This window comes from Canis lupus, chromosome 34, assembly GCF_003254725.2.
Source record: "Canis lupus dingo isolate Sandy chromosome 34, ASM325472v2, whole genome shotgun sequence".
NCBI classification, from domain to species: Eukaryota; Metazoa; Chordata; class Mammalia; order Carnivora; family Canidae; genus Canis; species Canis lupus.
Window position 1 is genome coordinate 29,630,964 of NC_064276.1, and position 19,535 is coordinate 29,650,498.

General features: G+C 34.4%; 1 long non-coding RNA gene across 1 annotated transcript in view; it reads left to right on the forward strand.

Moving 5' to 3' along the window:
- Positions 1-17,030, forward strand: part of LOC118353237 (uncharacterized) — a 197,527-nt gene extending 180,497 nt beyond the window's left edge. Inside the window, exon 5 of the long non-coding RNA XR_007408260.1 lies at positions 16,658-17,030. This is a non-coding gene — a long non-coding RNA (uncharacterized LOC118353237). The remainder of the gene's footprint in view (positions 1-16,657) is intronic.
- Positions 17,031-19,535: the final 2,505 nt, after the last annotated feature.

The window sequence follows — 19,535 nt, forward strand, 5'->3', positions numbered from 1 at the left end:
TTTACCTTGTCAACACTTGTTTTATTTCCAGTCACATATTATTTTTCTTCTTTCTGTGCAGATCTGTTGGTTCTGAACTCCCCTTTTTTTCGTCTGTCTAAAAATATCTTTATTTCACCATTATTTTGAAGGTTATAGCATTCTGTTATAGCATTCTGAGTTGGCATCAAGTGCTATATCTGTTATAGCATTCTGAGCTGGCATCAAAAAAAAAATCCTTCAGCATTTTTTAAAGGTTTATTTATTTATTTGAGACAGAAGAAGATGGGGAGACAATGAACCTGGGAGAGGCACAGAGAGGAAGGGAGAGGAAGAGGGAAAGATCCCAAGCAGACTCTGAGCAGAGCATGGAGCCTACCTGGGTTGGATCCCGTAACGCATGAGACCACCCCCCAAGTCAAAAGCAAGCACATGTGGTTCAAGCAACCGAGCCACCCTGGCATCCAGCATTTTTCAGTATTTTAGAGATTTTATTCCATTAGCCTTTGGCTTCCATGATTTCTCTTTGAAAATCTGTAAACTTTTTTTTTGAAGGCTTCTGGGAGGCTTAGTTAGTTAAGTGGCTGCCTTGGGCTCAGGTCATGATCTCAGGGGTCTGGAGTCAAGTGCTGCATCTGGCTTCCTGTTCAGCGGGGAGTCTGCTTCTCCCTCTCCCTCGGCCCCTCACCCCTGCTTGTGGTCACTTTCTCTCTCAAATAAATAAATAAAATCTTCAAAAAAAAATAAAATAAAAACCTAGGGTATTTACCACAACCACTCCACATTGCCATTAAATTCCAACTTCTTAGCTCCTTTAGCAGTGAATATCTGCTAAAATTTCAGTTTTTTTAGCCTCTCTTGCTTTTGCAGCAGTTTCTTCAAAGGAAGATTATAGATTTTTGTGAACACTCTCATGATTTTCTCTTTTCTTCAGACTTTCCCCTCCATTCCTAGCCACTTTGACTAATCCAGTCTTCGGCCCTGCCCAGTGTGGCTGCCAAGAACTATATTACCACTTAGCAGTTGATCAGTGGCCTCAGGCAAAATACAATGGTAAGGTGATGTTCACTTTCTTGTGATTTCATTATCTTTTCAGTATCAGTCTCTCAAATGTTCCATCTATTGATTTCTCAGAAATTCCTTTAATCAGGCATTCCTACATATTATATAGATGTCATAGTTGTTTTCAGTGGGATAGCTTCATCCCATGTAAAATCCTCTGACATGGCTAGACAGGATTTTTTGTGGCATCCCCATTGGCTAGCTATTCAATCTGTTATCTTCTATTGTTTCTTAATGGACCACAATATTTTGAACTTTCCTCCATGATGATTACTTGAAATAAAAACAGTTCAATTGTGATTATTTTCTTTCACTTACTTAGTTTTAAGTTATGCAATGTCATTTTTTCCTTAAATTCATTTTTTCACACTTCTTCAATTTATCTCATTTTCAACTTCTCTTATATTTCATAATTTGTGTCTTGTTTAGTTTTCTTGCATGATAATCAATCATATTGAATTTTACTCTTTTCTGATTTAAATGAATTTATATTTAAAAAATATATCCCTTTTCTTTTATGTCCTTAGAGTTTTTCTTCTTTGGTAGAAATGTGAAAGCACTGGTCATTTGAATTTTGTTCTGGGTCTGAGGAATTTGCTATTTACTTGGCCAATTTGTGCCATCAGGCAGCAAAAACCACTGTAGGTGGAATTGTTTTCTCAGGATGTCATTTGGTGGTCTCTGGAGAATTACAAAAGAACATTTGTTATTAATCTCCTTCTCAGAGGAGAAGGATAAATATAGATTAACAGCTATGGGTATCTGATTTTTGAAGTGTTTTTCCAACCTGTTTCTGTTTGTTTCAATTCCTGTGCTACTAATGGTTCACAAGATTATAAAGATATGACCTTCGTTATTGGAGAAAATCCTTGTACTGGGGATTGTACAATTTTTCTACATGAATTTATTTCATTGTTTATGGTTAGACTGATTCTGGACTATTTGTTTATAATTCAGTGTGTATTTTTCCCCTTCATGTCTGAGCCTTAATAATCTTTTGATGCTTCTCTTTTTTTTAAATAAAGATCACAGGACAGAATTAATTTTTTTTAAGATTTATTTATTCATGAGAGGCACACAGAGGCAGAAACACAGACAGAGGGAGAAGTAGGCTCTATGCAGGGAGCCCAATGTGGTACTCAATCCCAGGACCAGGATCACGCTCTGAGCTAAAGGCAGACGCTCAACTGCTGAGCCACCCAGGCATCCCTTTTGATGTTTTTCTGATGAAGATACCAAGTTAGAGAAAATAAAATATGTGTGCATATGTATGTGTGTGTGTGTAACACATATAATTACAGAGTAAATGTATCTATATTATATATATTTGGTATACATTTACTGTATAAGTATAAATATGTAAAGTACATAATGTATAGAAATATTTACTCTAAACTTTCAATAACCTATATATTTGTATTTATATGTAAATAAATACATATGGCTTTTAAAACTTTTTTTCTCATTTTTACATGAACCATTGCTATTTCTAAAATTTGGTATGGTTGGAAGATAAAATAGGTTTATAGTTTTCTTGTTCTGTATTCTTTCTACATTCTGACTGCACTTCCTGTATTCCTCCTCCATAATTAATGAAAGTTTTGATCCTTTGAAACCACCTCCCTTCATTCTTTACCATACCGTGCTGTAAGTACAGCAGATAAACCTGATGTCAGTGTCCTCAACTCCTTTCTCTTGTTTCAAACTATGCTGCATTTAACCCATATCCTCTGATGCCTATGCGATCTGGTTAGTCTATTCCTAGTTTAAGTTAATGAAAAGTTTTGTTTTGATTCTTTTTACTTTTCATGTGAAGGATTGAAGAATATTTTTTAAAGGTTTTATTTATTTATTCATGAGAGACACAGAGAGAGAGAGAGAGAGGCAGAGACACAGGCAGAGGGAGAAGCAGGCTCCATATAGGGACCCCGAGTGGGACTCGATCCCTGGACTCCAGGATCATGCTCTGAGCTGAAGGCAGGTGCTAACCACTGAACCACCCAGGCGTCCCAGATTGCAGAATAATTAATTTACATAATATTTTTCATCAATTGTTACTAAAATTAAGTTTACCAAATTAAATTCAGGAAAATGCTATCATGTCGTTAGTTTCATCTCTACTTTCAGAGCAGAGCATGGAGCCTACCTGGGTTGGATCCCGTAACGCATGAGAACATTCCTGTTTTCTAATTCATTTGAGAGAAGAAGCAATTTTCTTCTGTTTTATGGTTAAATATGTTGCTCACTGCTTGTTATTTTTACTTTTCTTTATTCATAACTAGGCCAAGCATTTTCTCTTTTTTAAAAATGTTAGGTTTGCTAGATTCATAGTATAATAATAAATTTAAAATCAGCCTACAAATGTGAGTATAATAGAAAACAAACATATAAATAATTTTTAGTGAGTATTCCATTTCTGGCACACATGTATTCAAATATAATAGTTGTAATGTTAAGTACAGATTAAAAACTCCAAAAACTAAAAATATGACTTTACAATAACTTTTCTAAAATGTAAAAACTCCAGCTTTGGTTTTGCGTAGGCCTATGTTGTTTTCCTAGGGAATATGCTATAATGGCAATTAGAACTTGGAAACTCATGTTATATCTTATTTAAATGAAAAAAAAGTGGAACAAGACTGTTGGTCCGTTTCATTTTTACTCTATTTAAATCAGCAATTTACATTTAAGTATATGAATGAATGTCTTGAAATTCCAGGGATTTTTGCCAATAGGAAACTCAGCGTGCAATATATTGTTATGTTTAGATGCCAGCAAATCCATTTATTCATTTAGCGAACATCACAATTCTAATGTGAAATCAAGCAATATTTGAGGCTTTAATTAAATGGAAATGTGTTGTATTAGCTGAGGGAAAGAAACAAATTGGCTGTTACATATCCCAAACTATGAATGCTAGAAATAGTGTTTATTGGGTACTGTTCTAGACATCTCCCAATTCACACACTTGTACAATTGAGTTTAACCAGTTGAGTAGCTAATATATGTAGAAATATAAATTACTTGATTTATGAAACTTAAAAACAATTTTTATGGGGAGCCTGGGTGGCTAAGTCGGTTAAGCATCTGACTCTCGGTTTTGGCTCAAATCATGATCTTCTGGTTGTGGGATCAAGCCCCACATCTGGCTCTGCACTCATTGCAGTCAGCTTTAGAGTCTTTCTCCCTTTCCCTCTGCCCCCCCACCCCTGCTTGCATGTTCTCTCTCTCTCTAAAATGAGTAAATAAAATCTTTTTAAAAAATTGAAAAAACTTTTTTTATCATTTTTGGTGGTCATGATTTGAGTTACAGGACACTTCTTAACTTAGTGAATGTCTTCCTGTTTTCATGATTAGCTTAACAAGATACTATATCTTAGATCTGAGGAAAAAAATAGGAATTTATTGATATGCTATGGTACTTAAAACTTAAGACATAAACTCTAGATCATTTTACTATCATTTGGTGAATTAAAAAAATTGTGGTACATTAAATAACAAGCACATCTGAAAACTTCTCATAGAGACTGTTTGCTGACAGAATTTACATAATGCGCTTACTATATTTAAATATACATAAAACTGTTCTCACCAGATTCCCTCACCTGCTTTAATTACAAATAATGACTGTAAGCATAGTCCATAACTAATTCCTCTTAAACAAAGAAACAAACTATCTTAGGCTTCTCATATACTTTATTCAATTTGTTAATTGAATAAATAGATTTCTTGGCATGTGATAATTATAGGAGTTTCCTTCCTCTAATTCTGAAATATTCTTCTACCATTTATTATTTTCATATCCATAGGACATGGCTCACCCTTTAAAAAGTATTTAAATCACCTGTCATTTTTTCAGTATAAAATGCTGAAGTGCTTTCCAGTATAAAGAAATTTAAAATAAGTTGTGGTGCCTTATAGTTAATTATGCTTTATGACATAGTTATATAGTTAGTATAGTTAATTATGCTTTAAATTTAATTTGAGTAAAATTGGCATGCTCTGAAAACTGGGACCACAACATTATAAATGCATTCAGTGCCCAGTGTACTAGTCCTAAACTTGTAGTACAGTCAACCAGTAAATGATATAATATTAGAAGAGAAATTTTATTGTCAGTTAATGAAAGGAGAAAGAGGGTGAAAACATTAATTTGTATTTTGTTTAGGGTCAGCCTGGAAGAAAAGAAAATGTTTAGATATGGAAAGTGGATTGAAGTTCCAGGCCTAATTATCTTGTTTCTGTGGGTTGCAGGACTAGTGCCAAATTTATCATTGACTTTGTAGAAGAGTTCTGAGTACAAATTTGACATAGGACAGCTGAAGCAATGAGAGAGGTGAAGCATAAATATCCCCAAACAACCTATTTTCCATATTGAAATGTATTTCTTCTAAGATGGGGAAGCTTTAATGAAGTTGAAGATGACTGCAAAATGCCTTACCTGACAGATGAAGCAATAAGCCCATTCCCTCTCTGCAGCTAAAAGCTTAAAATTACCCATCTGTCATCTCTCTAGTGGGTGGGGATTATAATAGAAGGCAGCAAGCCATCTTAATTACATAACTATTCCAGCTCCAATTATATATCATGTACAGTTTAAAATGCATTATCTCTCTACAATAAACTAAACATATAACAATGGCACTACTCACTTTTATCCTTGACATTTATATTTTTCCATTACTTATTTTTTACTTCTTGTTTAATGTAATATTTTCACACATTTTACCTTGATGACCTCTCTCTCTCTCTGTCTCCCTCTCTCTCTCTTTCCTTCTCTCTCTCTCTCTCTCTCGGTATTCTCAAGTATGCAATGATTATTTGCTGACAATTACTGTGCTTGAATCCATATCAATACATTTCATATGGGTTTTTATGAGGAAAAAGAAAAGTAGCAACATGGTGTAAATTTAGACTTGTTTTTTGTCTTGTTTTTTTTTTTTTTGTAAAAATATGTTTTTGTCACTTTGCATAATAAGTCTCAAAGTATGGTATCCCAAGGGACTCCACGAGGTTTATAGACATTCATGTGATTTTGAGAGATTCCGGGTGATTTCATTCAATATTCCCCTTTTATATAATTGGATAGATGCTAGGTGTCTAAACATAGTACTATTTTGTTTTTTATTTCCCTTTCACTTGACCCACTTACACAACTCCCATAGTTGAGTATGTGACAGGAATATTGAGTTAGGTAGGATTAAGATAACACTCAAGAGGGAACTTTTAAATTTTCTACATTAGAGAACATTAGACAGAGACATTCTGTCTAAACACCAGACTTCTCTTGTTTTCAGTGAGAAAACGTAAAAACTCAAGACCTTGCCATTTTTATGTGGCATTTTGTTTTAATATGGGAAAAAAATCTCCCAAATATTTGTATCAGTTAGTTATCCCTGTATAACAAACTCCAACAAAACTCAGCCACATGTAACAGTAAGTATTTGTTTAGCTCATGCTCCTGAGGACCAGATGATCCAGCTAGGGCTCCTTACTACAGCTGCCTTGTCATGTCCTCCTCTGCCTGGGACCATGTTTAGTCTCCATATGTGGTGAACTTTGTGCCCCTCCTCTTTGCTCGGGTGATCAGTTTTTCCAGTGCAGATATTTAAGAATTAATTTGTTATCCAGTCGCCTCTACCACCTCTACCCTCACCTTGTACTAAATCAAACATTAGAGCCCATCGATTTTTTTTTCTTTGATATTCCTCAAAATTTTGGGTTTGGATTTTGTCTTTGTTTTTGTTTCCCATCTTACTACTATTATCTTTGGTCTACCTGATAGTATCTCTCATTTGATTTATGTTAAGAGTCTTATAACTGGTAATCCTTTAAGTGTAGTTTCTCTCCCAAGTTTGTTGATTATATATCCACATTATATTTTTAAATATTGTTTAAGTATGATTGTGTCTTTAAAAATTATTGAATAGGCTCTCAGCTTCCCTCAGGGCAAACTGCTGACTGGAACTGCTATAAAACGGATATGACATAGAAAATCCTTCTGTGACCTTTCGTTTCTTCCTTACCTCAGTACATCCAGCTTTTAGTTCTTCCCTCTCCCTCTCCCTTTCATAACAACCTGAGAAACATTTTATGTTCCTGCATGAAATTTGTCTAAATGCATTTGTCTAAATTTGTCATTTTCAACTCATCTCTTCCTCTTTCCAGGTACTTCCTTGAATATGTGCTCCTGCCCCCAGGAAACAGATCCTAAACTAGATAACATCTAATCCCTACTGAGAAATCATCTTAGGTTTAGCTGTTACTCCTTAAGAAAGGAGAAAGGCTCTTCCTAGTACTTCTAATAACACTCTGAATTTAGCCATTAATGAGGTATTAGGTGTTGTGCAAAAATGTCATAATTCATTTCCGTATCAAACACTAGACTCTACATTTCCTAATATCACATCACACTCTTTCTTCTCTATTGCATATCATGGATAATTAATATTGAATTTGTTGACTATTATTGAATTGTGGAAAGTAAGTTTGAAGAAGAAAATAGACATTGCCTATTAGAGTAGACTCAAAATGAATTAGTTGCCAATTGTCATAAATCAAGAATAAATACTTGCTACACCAAAATACTGGCCAATATCCGTTATTGCATAGTATTCATGACTTCTTATTTTTGCCCATATTCTTACATAAGCATCATTTTTATACCTGTTCTTAAGGAGAACTTATATTCATTGCTATGATTTCTTAACTTCTAAACGCCTTTTTGATTACTAAGTCAACTCCTTGATGCACTGATGCTGACTACTTTAATCAACATTGAATATTTCAACTCTAGCAAATCTCTTTTAAAGTAACATGAAGTAGGGATCCCTGGGTGGCGCAGCGGTTTGGCGCCTGCCTTTGGCCCAGGGCATGATCCTGGAGACCTGGGATCGAGTCCCACATCGGGCTCCCGGTGCATGGAGCCTGCTTCTCCCTCTGCCTGTATCTCTGCCTCTCTCTCTCTCTCTCTCTCTCTCTCTCTCTGTGACTATCATAAATAAATAAAAATTTAAAAAAAGTAACATGAAGTATATCTTTCTATATATAGTATTAAAAAGATTTTTAAAAGAAGTTGTTAGTTGTACTTGTTAATGTAGTAAAACTAATAAAGATCAAAGATACAATGAGTGTTTCTATTATATGTTTAAGAAATCTTATTTCCTTAACTATTAACTCATTTAAACTGAATGACTGGGGATCCCTGGGTGGCGCAGCGGTTTGGCGCCTGCCTTTGGCCCAGGGCGCGATCCTGGAGACCCGGGATCGAATCCCACATCGGGCTCCCGGCGCATGGAGCCTGCTTCTCCCTCTGCCTGTGTCTCTGCCTCTCTCTCTCTCTCTGTAACTATCATAAATAAATAAAAATTTAAAAAAAAAAATAAATAAACTGAATGACTGAAATAATGAATGGTGGGTAACTACTAAACCTTTACATTGTCCATTTTGTTATACTTTGGAAATTGAGCTTTCACAGAGTAAGAATTTTATTTATTTTTTGAATTATGCTTTTTTAAAATTATCTGTTTTCCTCTGGCATTAATTTCTTTCTTTTCTTTGTTTTCTTGTATATCCTGTGATCTTGAGGTTTCTTAATATTTTGTAACAAAAGAGTGCACTGATCTTCCTTAGATGCTCCTGGTGGTTTGATTCCTCAATGTTGTGTACATTGTGTTTGTTTTCCTCAGTCATCTTCTCCTCTGAGGGAGGCAACTACTTGAGAAATCCAGGCATTTTAGGATGACTCACTTAAAGGAATAAGATTTGCATTAGGTTATGTAGGAAGCAAGGCCCATAATAGATTGAGGGTCCCTTGCTTAAATACTAACTACAACACATCCCTGATGAAATAAAAGAATATCTGTTATTAACATGAAATGTATAAATTTAAGAGACAATTGAATTGCTCTTCATTTATTCCTTTGCTTCATTAAGATGCAATTTAGAATATTTTTTTATGATGGGCTCAAGTGTGTCAGCAAAGATTTTCTATGGTGACAAGAAGCAAGAAATACTTTATATTTTAACAGATATAATTCTAATGTATAAGGTATTGTAAAAACTATTCATGTGTTGAACAATATTTATAAAGCAACTATCTTATCCTGAGTAGTCTTTTACATGCTTGAGTTATATTGGTAAGAAAATACCTCCATATTGGTAATTATTATTTTTAAAAAATGACAAAGGTAATATGGGGAGGCAGAAATTAGGAAAAGTCTGTTAGAATGCTATGAATATAGAAAATAAACACAGCCTAAAAATTGCCTAGAGTAGTTTGATAGTTTTATACCTTTATTGATATGCCCAAAATTCCTTCAGTATAATTTCACAATGTGTTCTGCTGAAATTATTTTTCTCCAGTGCTTGGAAAATATCTTTCCAATGTGTGCTTCCAAACACATTCTTCTTTGTCATATTCCTAAGTTATATTCAAAAATCTGTATCAAGAGTTTTCTAAACACCAAATTTAGCATGGATTCAGAATCATAGAGTGACTGGCCTATGGCCAAGGCAATAAAGATGTATTATTTGGTAATGCACATGCACTAGTACAATGTACTCTCTCCCCTCATTAAAATCTCCAGCCAATTGTTATTTTTCTTCCATTACACAAAGTAATCCAGACCTTGATCAAATATTCTATATGAATACTAATCCCCTTCCCTGGTCTGTCTCTGAATCAGTTGTCTAAAAAGGAGTTCCCAATTTATTTCTCATGAAATATTATGATTATGATGATTATGCCACTCTACTCTGGTTCCCATTCATCCATGAATCAAGTAAAATATGTTTTCCTTTTGTCCAGTGACAGCTGTGATTCTACTCTAGACATGCTTTCCATAGTTATCATTTCCCTTTTTTTCTACTTTTCCTTTAAAAATATTATTCTTTCATTCTGTGACATTTGTTTGTAGGTAATACCATTGTATCAGCGTTGGTAAAACTAAGATGGACTCAAGTCCTGGACAAGAAAATTATCTATATCAGGAAACTCAACTTAGTAGAATTCGTATTTTATCAAGGGAGAAAAGGTGTGAAACTGAAGAACTGAATAGGAGTTATTTCTTGAAACAATTCAGAGAAAGGCAAAGAAAATTATCAAAGAGATAAGAGTCAACTTTCTTTATGCTAAAATAATGAATAAGATTGGATAAAAACTATATGCATTTGTAACTTAATAAAATCCTAACATTTTGTAACTGAAGTAAGAGATCATTTTTTATGAATAATTAGGTAGTGTATATAACCAAAGTTAATGAAATATGCTATTAAGTTGTTGAGTCTCTCTATATTTACCTAATGTGTGTATAAGCATTTATGTGTGTGTGTTTGTGTGTCATGGACATATATTAAAGAATTTATCATATAAATATCATAAATTAGGTAAAATTATATAGGTATATCTTTAACATATCTAATGTGATTTGTTGTCAAATGCAGTATGCTCGTCACTTCATTTTTTTTTTCTTATTCTCTTTTTCTCATGGTAGTAACTTCAAGTAGTAAATACATAGTGGATAATCTAGAATGTAAATTTGCTTCTTAAAAATCATTGATATTATCCTGGGTTTTGGCTTATAATATTGTAATAAGTAAATCACAATCTTTGAGCTTTAAACACTGGACATCCTGCCCTACATCTTTTGACCTATATTTTTTGCTAGTGAAATTTTCATGCAAATCATTATTACAATTTCACTATTTTCACAATTAACCTCTAAAAAAGATAATGCGAAACATAATTCAAATTAATGATGAAAATGTCAATTTACTTTATAAATTTATTTCAACTTCTTCTGTAATGAAATTATAAGAAGATTTGCATCGACCAGGCATCTTGCACTATTTTATGAAATGAACTTTAGGGGATAATTACCCACCAAATAATATTTTTTTCTATTTTGTTAATATTCAATTCAAAGATATACCAGAAATTTGCCTGATGAAACAGATATAGCACTCCTTTATTATAACCTCAGCATGGATACCAGAATATTTTCAATCAGAAAATTATAGGAGAAAGGAGAGCAAGGTATAAACATAATTAGGTAGTCAAACTGTCTCTATAATTATTTAGCCTCACCCAATTTTATTTTCTTTACAATTATAATGCTACTTAAACATGCCCTGGTGCACTTGTATTAATATTTCATGTATGTTTGGAACATTTACCTAATCCTTATTCCAGCAAGATACACAGCCAAATACTGAACCATCTGGGTTTCACAACATAAGGCCATGAAAACAGAAACGTGACTCATAAAATACTCCCGATCTTGAGATCTCAAAGACTAGTAAGAAAGATTATGTGCTCTCACTTAAAGATATCAAGTTAAAGTATAAGTAGAAACATGTAGAACATGTTATGAACACACATACATAAAAAGTTCAACTATGACTTTAAAGGAGGGAGAAGATTAGGATAATCAAGATAAGATAAATTTAATTGAACACATAATATTTGAGCCTGATCTTGAAAGAAAAATAGAAATTCTTTGGGTTACAGGAAGTGGATAAAAGAGCTTTCACAAATAATATTGTGGGCATGACTACACATCTTTTTTGTTTATTTTCTGATATATCTTGTATTTATTTTCTTATTTTTAAAAAAGATTATTTATTCATGAGAGTCACACAGAGAGAGAGAGAGAGAGAGAGAGAGAGAGAGGCAGAGACACAGGCAGAGGGAGAAGCAGGCTCCATGCAGGGAGCCCGATGTGGGATTTGATCTTGGGTCTCCAGGATCATGCCCTGGACTGAAGGTGGCTCTAAACCGCTGAGCCACCCAGGCTGCCTGATTTTCTTTCTTTTCTTTTTTTTTTTTTATGTCAATTTATTGTTTATCCTTTTACCAATATTCAAACAGAGAGTAAAAAAAAAAAAAAAAAACATTCAAAAAGATCCTCTAAAATAGTCAAGACATCTGTTTTACCTCAGGTCCTTTTCAGAAACTTGGAAATCAGGAGCCCCGGTATTCATAGAAAAGTTGTCTTAAAAATATCTGTTGTATCAAAAATAGTGTTTGAGGGTCACGACTTAGAAAGATTTTAGTTTAAATTTTATCTACAGCCTAGGAAAGCAGATGGTGGTTCTAAAGGAAAGATTCAACGAAAACTAGGAAAGTGCTGCTTCCAAATTTTTGACTCCTCAATTAGTATTATTTGTTGGAACGAGGCGTTGACAAAGCCCACTGTTCTGTAATTATCATCCTGTCAAGTCTCTCCAGTTAAGACCAGCATGCTGCACCTGGTCCGAGTTAAAATATGTGTGTGGACAGCTATTATTTAAGTTTTTTATTTAAATTCCAATTGGTTAACACACAGTGTAATATTAGTTTCACAGATACAATATAGTGGTTCAACACTTCCATAGAACACCAGGTGTTCCTTGCACCAAGTGCCCCTCCTTCATTCCAATCACCTGTTTTATCCATCCCCCACCCATCTCCCCTCCAGTAACCATAAATTTGTTGTCTGTAGTTAAGCGTCTATTTCTTGGTTTCTCTCTCTCTCTCTCTCTCTCTTTCTCTCTTTTTTTTCTCCTTTGCTTGTTTTATTTCTTAAATTCCACATACAAGTGAAATCATATGGTATTTGTATTTCTCTGACTTCTTCACTTAGCATAACACTCTAGTTGCATTCATGTCATTTGCAAATGGCAAAATTTCATTCTTTTTTTATGGCTGAGTAATAATTCCATTCCAAAAGAATGGATAAAAAAAAGTTTATATCTCCCACTTCTTTATCCATTCATCAGTCAATGGACACTTGGACTGTTTCCTTAATTTGGCTATTGTACATAATGCTCTTATTCTTATTTTTTGAGGTGGAAAGTCATGAAAGTAATTTGTTGATCAATCTAGGATTCTCCCTTAAGTCAGAAACCCTAAATTTGTCAAGCCACCAATTTTTATTGCAGGGTAAATTTCTCCAGCAACTCAGCTACTAAGGGCAGGAGCCTAAAATGGAAATGTTTAAATGTTACCAATATATTCTATCTTGAGCAATATTTGGACAGTTGAAACTTGTTACTGATTTGGAATTTAAATCTAAACCAAGAGAACTCTGAAACAACTCAAGTGTTGGACTGTTTCATGAGAGTAGCCACAGTACCACAGCCTTTAAGGATTACAAGATCTATATTTAAAGTTGCCAGGATGCCTGGGTGTCTCAGAGATTAGGCACCTGCCTTTGGCTCAAGGTGTGATCCTGGAGTCTCGGGATCAAGTCCCACATCGGGCTTCCCACAGGGAGCCTGCCTCTCCCTCTGCCTATGTCTCTCCCTCTCTCTCTGTGTGTGTCTCTCATGAATAAATAAATAAAACTTGAAAGAATAAAAAAAATTGCCTGCTAAAGTGCACTTTTCTTGCTTTCTAGAAAATATAATGATGAAAGGGGGGAAAAAACTATCATCTCTCTGAAACTGAAATGAATATAATTCTGATATGGTAAAGAGGAAAAGGCATTTGAGTTGATCATTCATTAATGTTATTAATATTGAATCTCTTTTCCATGACACGGAGACAGGCACTTTCTCTGTGCTTTCAGATAATTTGCTTTTACCTTCCTCTGCCACCTCCAGTCAATAGTCCATCAATATTTTATCATTTCTTTTCTACCACAGTACTCCCACTTATGGCATGATAGCATTCTCTAAAGGAGCTTCAGTAACTTTCTTTTTTGTCAGTCGACGTCATTTCCATTTTTTTGTGGATAAGTAGTGAGTATTCAAGTTTTCATTAACTAATAGTTACATATTGGTTACATAGACGTTTTCTAATTGGTCAGTCCTCAACTATTGCAAACAATTACTCTTTTCTCAAGCACTGAAACATAAGAATCATTTGTGTTACTTCCTCTAAAAAATGTATTTGCCTCCCTCTCCTTGAGAGTCCCATCAAATAAGTTTGTGATCTATATTTTATCAAGCACTGCAGGTGATCCTGATTCAGGTGGTATAGAGACCAGAGTTTGAGGAGCACAGTTACAAAATATAATATGTTGCACATTATTTTGGCATTTAGATTTTTTAAGGGATAATCTTCGCTTAATCCATCTTTAGAGTGTAAACTTCTGTAGCATGTTGAATCATTCCCTAGTAATTGTTTGAGGAACTTTGCTGCATAATAAAGGATACCAGCATTTGATATCTATCTCTTGGCTTATAGATAGAAAAATAAGCTTGGGTTTGGGATTCTCTCCCCTGCCACTTTTACCATCTTTATTTTTAAGTGTGGTTTTTCACCTCATTGCGGCCAATCACTGTGACTCCATGTACTGGCATCTTTTCTTTTTCTTTACAAGAAAATCCTGCTTATTTTTTCCTGTTTTATTGGGAAATAATTGACATCGCATCATTGTATAAGTTTGTGAAATGATTACCACAGTAGGTTTAGCAAACATTTGTCTTCTCATAGAGATACAATGAAAAGAAAAGAAATTTTAAAAGAAGAAAAGTATATTCTCCTTGCAATGAGAACTTTTCAGATTTACGCTCCTAACAATTTTCTATGTATCATACAGTGGTGTTGGCTATAGTCATGTTATACATTACGTCCCTAGTACTTACTGATTTCCTACCTGGAAGTTTGTGCCTTTTTTTTGTGCGTGTGTGTGCCTTTTGACCACCTTTCTCCAATATCCCTTCTCTCCCCCCTCACTCTGTCACTGCTATCTTTACTATAAACAAGGCAATGATCATATGTATTCAGAGTCTCCTGTGCATGAGGCATCAGTAAAATCTGGAAGAAAGTAAGGTAAACATACAATGTCCCTGTCCTCATATAGATTACAATCTTGTGTGAGAAACAAACATAAGCAAATAATCGTGTATTTGATATAAAATATCATTGTGATAAGTACTATTAATGAAAAGTAGATGTGGTACTCTGATGTCATGTAAAGGAATAAGATTTGGGAAGGCAAGTTGTTCTAAGGAAACTAAGTATTCTGAGGGTATAAAAGTAATCCAGTTGGAGAGAAGAGAAACAAAGTATTATTCTAAATCTAGAAAACAATGTAATTGAAAGCCCAGAAGAAATTAGATAAAATGAATGTGGCTTAAACAACATGAGCACAAGTGAGATGAACAGAAGATGGGATTGTTTTGGTCACTAAGGTCAAAATCATGTAAGCCCTTTCTCCTGCTCTCCCTCCTTCCATTCCTTTTTCTCTTCTTTCCTTTTATCTTCCATGTCTAGTTAGGGATTTGGACCCTAAGATAAGAGCAATAAGAACTAGGTGAAAGAATCTAACTATATTTCTGTATGTTAGTAAATTGAACACCAATAAAAAATAAATTAAAAAAAAAGAATCTAACTATATAAGTGGCATGATGTGATTTAGCTTTGGACATACCAATATGGCAAAATAGATTGGAGATATTGTTAATCCGAAGGCAAAAAAGGGACCAGAGATATTAGTAAGAAAGACCTTGTAGAGGCCAGATGAGAAATGTGCAAAAAGGGAAATGGAGAATATAAGTGGCATGATGTGATTTAGCTTTGGACATACCAATATGGCAAAATAGATTGGAGATATTGTTAATCCGAAGGCAAAAAAAGGGACCAGAGATATTAGTAAGAAAGACCTTGTAGAGGCCAGATGAGAAATGTGCAAAAAGGGAAATGGAGAAGGATCAAATGAAAGAGATATATTTTGTAGATAAAATTGACAACCTGTACTGATTGGCATTCATCCTTGACAACTCCTCTTCCTCACCCATCTTCAATATCCAGGCATTTGGCCTACACAAGAGTATGCATAGAGAGGCCATTTGCTGGCCTGAGGAACATGGAGAGAGGGGCAGGTATAATGTTAGATTTAGAAAACAGAGCTCGGGATCCCTGGGTGGCGCAGCGGTTTGGCGCCTGCCTTTGGCCCAGGGCGCGATCCTGGAGACCCGGGATCGAATCCCACGTCGGGCTCCCGGTGCATGGAGCCTGCTTCTCCCTCTGCCTGTGTCTCTGCCTCTCTCTCTCTCTCTGTGTGACTATCATAAATAAATAAAAAATTAAAAAAAAAAAAAAAAAAGAAAACAGAGCTCAATTTTGGAGAAATTAAATTTCAGATATTTGTAAGACATGCCAATATGGAGATTATGTGTATCTTGTTTTCCATAGAGCTCTGGCCTTGAGAAATTATTTGAGAAGTTATAAGTATATTTAAGCAATGGAAAAGAATATAGTGCTCACCCAGACACCTGCTTAAGACTGGCCTTTGGCTCTCAAGTCAAAATCTAAAACATTTTCTTCAGGACCCCTTAGAGCCAGCATCTCTAAACTTGCATCATATGAGAACTATATCGCCAAATAGTAGAACAACTGAGGCTACTTGTGACCAAACAATTAATACCTTAATGCCCTTTGTAATGATGATCTCTCTCCCCATGAGGACCACAGGCTAAAGGGCACTGGGCCCTTTGAAACTGCCACTCTCTCTACTACCACATGAGCTGAGGCTGCATCATAAAATAGGTTTGGATATACTAAAATTTGCACTTTGAATGATTTTTTAAACTGAGGATTCAAATTTAGGCTCTGGTATGATTTTTAAACAAGTATCTTTAAAAAGGAATTAAGATCAGTATATCCTGTTTTGATTTTTTCCTGTAGATCCACCAGAAAAATATGGATTAACTGGGAAGGTGTTTGGTCTGCAATCAAGAACTAGGTAAAAAAAAGAAAAGGAACGCACCACCATGTACCTGAGCAATCAAGCTGGAGTATCTCTAGTCTGATTAGCTAGTGATATCCCAACATCAAGTCTGTGCTGTACCTTTTGTCTTTGACATGGGCAATATCTAATGTGGTGGGTCAGTAAGAAGAGCTTCTTGCCCACATTAGTACCAGAAGAGCAGGTTGTCTGAATGACTTTGAGTTTTAAAATAACCAAGAATCAAGTTTTATTTGACTTGAACAGACATTGTGAACAAACCCATAACCTTAACATGATCATACTTGTTTCATATATCATCTTCAATCTCAGTGTTACATGATATTAAGTTCATTTACTTAAAAAAACAAGATAATGAATACAAATAAGTTAGCGGTTCTCAACTCTCTTTTTCTTTTTCTTTCCTACTCTGGTTTATCCAGTCCTATTAAATCTAATCGTTCAAGGCAGACAACCAAACTATTATTTCATTCATTCAGTCATTCATTTATTCAAAAGTTTTGTGTTTTGTTTTTTATTTTTTATTTTTTGTTTTGTTTCATTTTTTAACTGAGAACTAAGTATAGTAAGTGCTAAAGATTCAAAGATAAATAGCATGTACCCTACTTTTAAAACTTTCAGTATTTTGGGGATCCCTGGGTGGCGCAGCAGTTTAGCGCCTGCCTTTGGCCCAGGGCGCAATCCTGGCAGACCCGGGATCGAATCCCACATCGGGCTCTTGGTGCATGGAGCCTGCTTCTCCCTCTGCCTATGTCTCTGCCTCTCTCTCTCTCTGTGACTATCCTAAATAAAAAAAAAAAAAATTTAAAAAAAAAAACTTTCAGTATTTTAAAGTTTTCTAATTTCAATATCCAATTTGAGGGGAAAAATGATCAAAAGTAACACCTACGACAATAAATTATTTCTTCCCTTTCTATCATAAATGCTTCTATTACTGGGCCCTATTAAAGTGAGATGCCATTTATTGTATATTAATGAGACTGAAATAAATGCATGAATGAGTAAATGAATGCTTTTGTGGAAAAGCCAAAGGTCTAAAACAAAGTTTAGGATATTATGAAAAAACTTAGCAAAATATCTAAGTCTCAGGAAAGATAACTTATCATCATGGAAATCTGATTATGTACCTAGCTTTGAATTAGGTAATTTAAAATATTATTAGTTTAATACCAATACAATCATGAGGATAGATAACATCCTGTTTTACTGAGGAAACTGAGTCAACAAATTGGCCTTACAAAATAAAAAAAACAAAATCCAGTGTTGGAAGAAATATTCAAATCTGAATTGCTTAATGCATGTATATTCTTACTATATCCTTATTCTTCCCATGGATAGGATGGCAGAAGGATGTGCAGCACAGAATAATTACAGAACCTTAGAAAAGTGACTTAACATTTGTAGTGTTAGCTTTCAGTTTATAGCAATAACCTCCATTTCCTTTTGGAGCTGCTTTTTTTTTCTTTTTCTTTCCATACCATATCTAAAGTTCTACTTCAAAGTCAACCAGATCTTGGATCATACACACCTTTGTGTTATTTCTCACCGATCTTCAATATAAACCCTGTGTTAATATAATAGATCAGTGTTCTCTCATCTGATCATACTCATACTGTCTGAGATTCTCCCCTGATAGTGTGTCTTTTGCTTAGAACATCTCCCATATCCACTCCATTTATTTTTCCAATTTTAGTCACTTTAGACACCTTTTAAAGTCAGTACCTAATTCAAATTATGTACACACTACCTTGACTGGTTTCACCCTTTTGTTCCATACTTTGAGAAGTGCAAATCAGGGAAACAAGGGTGTGAGTATAGAAGGAGTCATCCCAAGAACAATTGTGAGGGTCTTCAGAGTCAGCAGAACTATGTATTCCTAAAATGAACAAATGTCTGGAAAAAAATAAGTTTAAGATTTTTCACACAAAAAAGATATATGTATTAGTAATTACTGATTTAATATTTGGCTCCCTGGGAATATAACTTAAAACTGTAAGTTTCTAAATTTATACTTTTTTCTCTATGGTTCTCAAGACTGAATAATCAAGAGCTTAGGATCCATATCCAAGAATCTTTAAACTTTACCTTGTTTACTTTTGCATTTACAAAACCATGCTGCAACAAGAAATCAGTATGCTGCAGATCATGTATGTGTATTCCTTTATAGAGCTAATATCTAACTCAAAACAGTAAGTGCAATGCCTTTAAGAGCCATTACAAAGTAAACAATATTAAATACAGGAAGTGATGAATTGTAGTAGAAATGGTCAACTGGTTATGTTTTTCCGTGTATCTCTGTTCATCTTATTTGTCAAATTGTGCTTATAAAGTAGTAGAAACACCTTCCCTTACAGGTGTTAGCAAGTTGTCTGGTTGTAATGATTTGCAATACCTACTAGGATTAGGGAAGATGAAAGAAGTAGCTAAGAATACCTGTTTACAGTTGTATAATTACTCAAGCCTGTTCAACATATTTTAAAAAATGTTCAAGTGCATAGTTTAATACTGTTTTCATTACGTAAAAATGAAAATTTAGTGATACATTAGAATCTTTACTATTCAAGAGTTCTAAATTAATATTTTTATCTATATGATGTGGTGCCTCTGGGTTCCAAGATGTTCTAGAAGTTCATTGGTGGGATAGTAGGAAGAGAGTTCCTGTAGTAGGAAGATCACTGATGAATACTGTAACTGAAGAGTAAGAAGACATTCCTATTTTATTGCCAAGACTCTTTTATTAGCAGAGCACTAAAAATGTTTATGTGACACTGGTATTATGGTATTATGATCTCATTCATTTAAGGATGATATATGGAG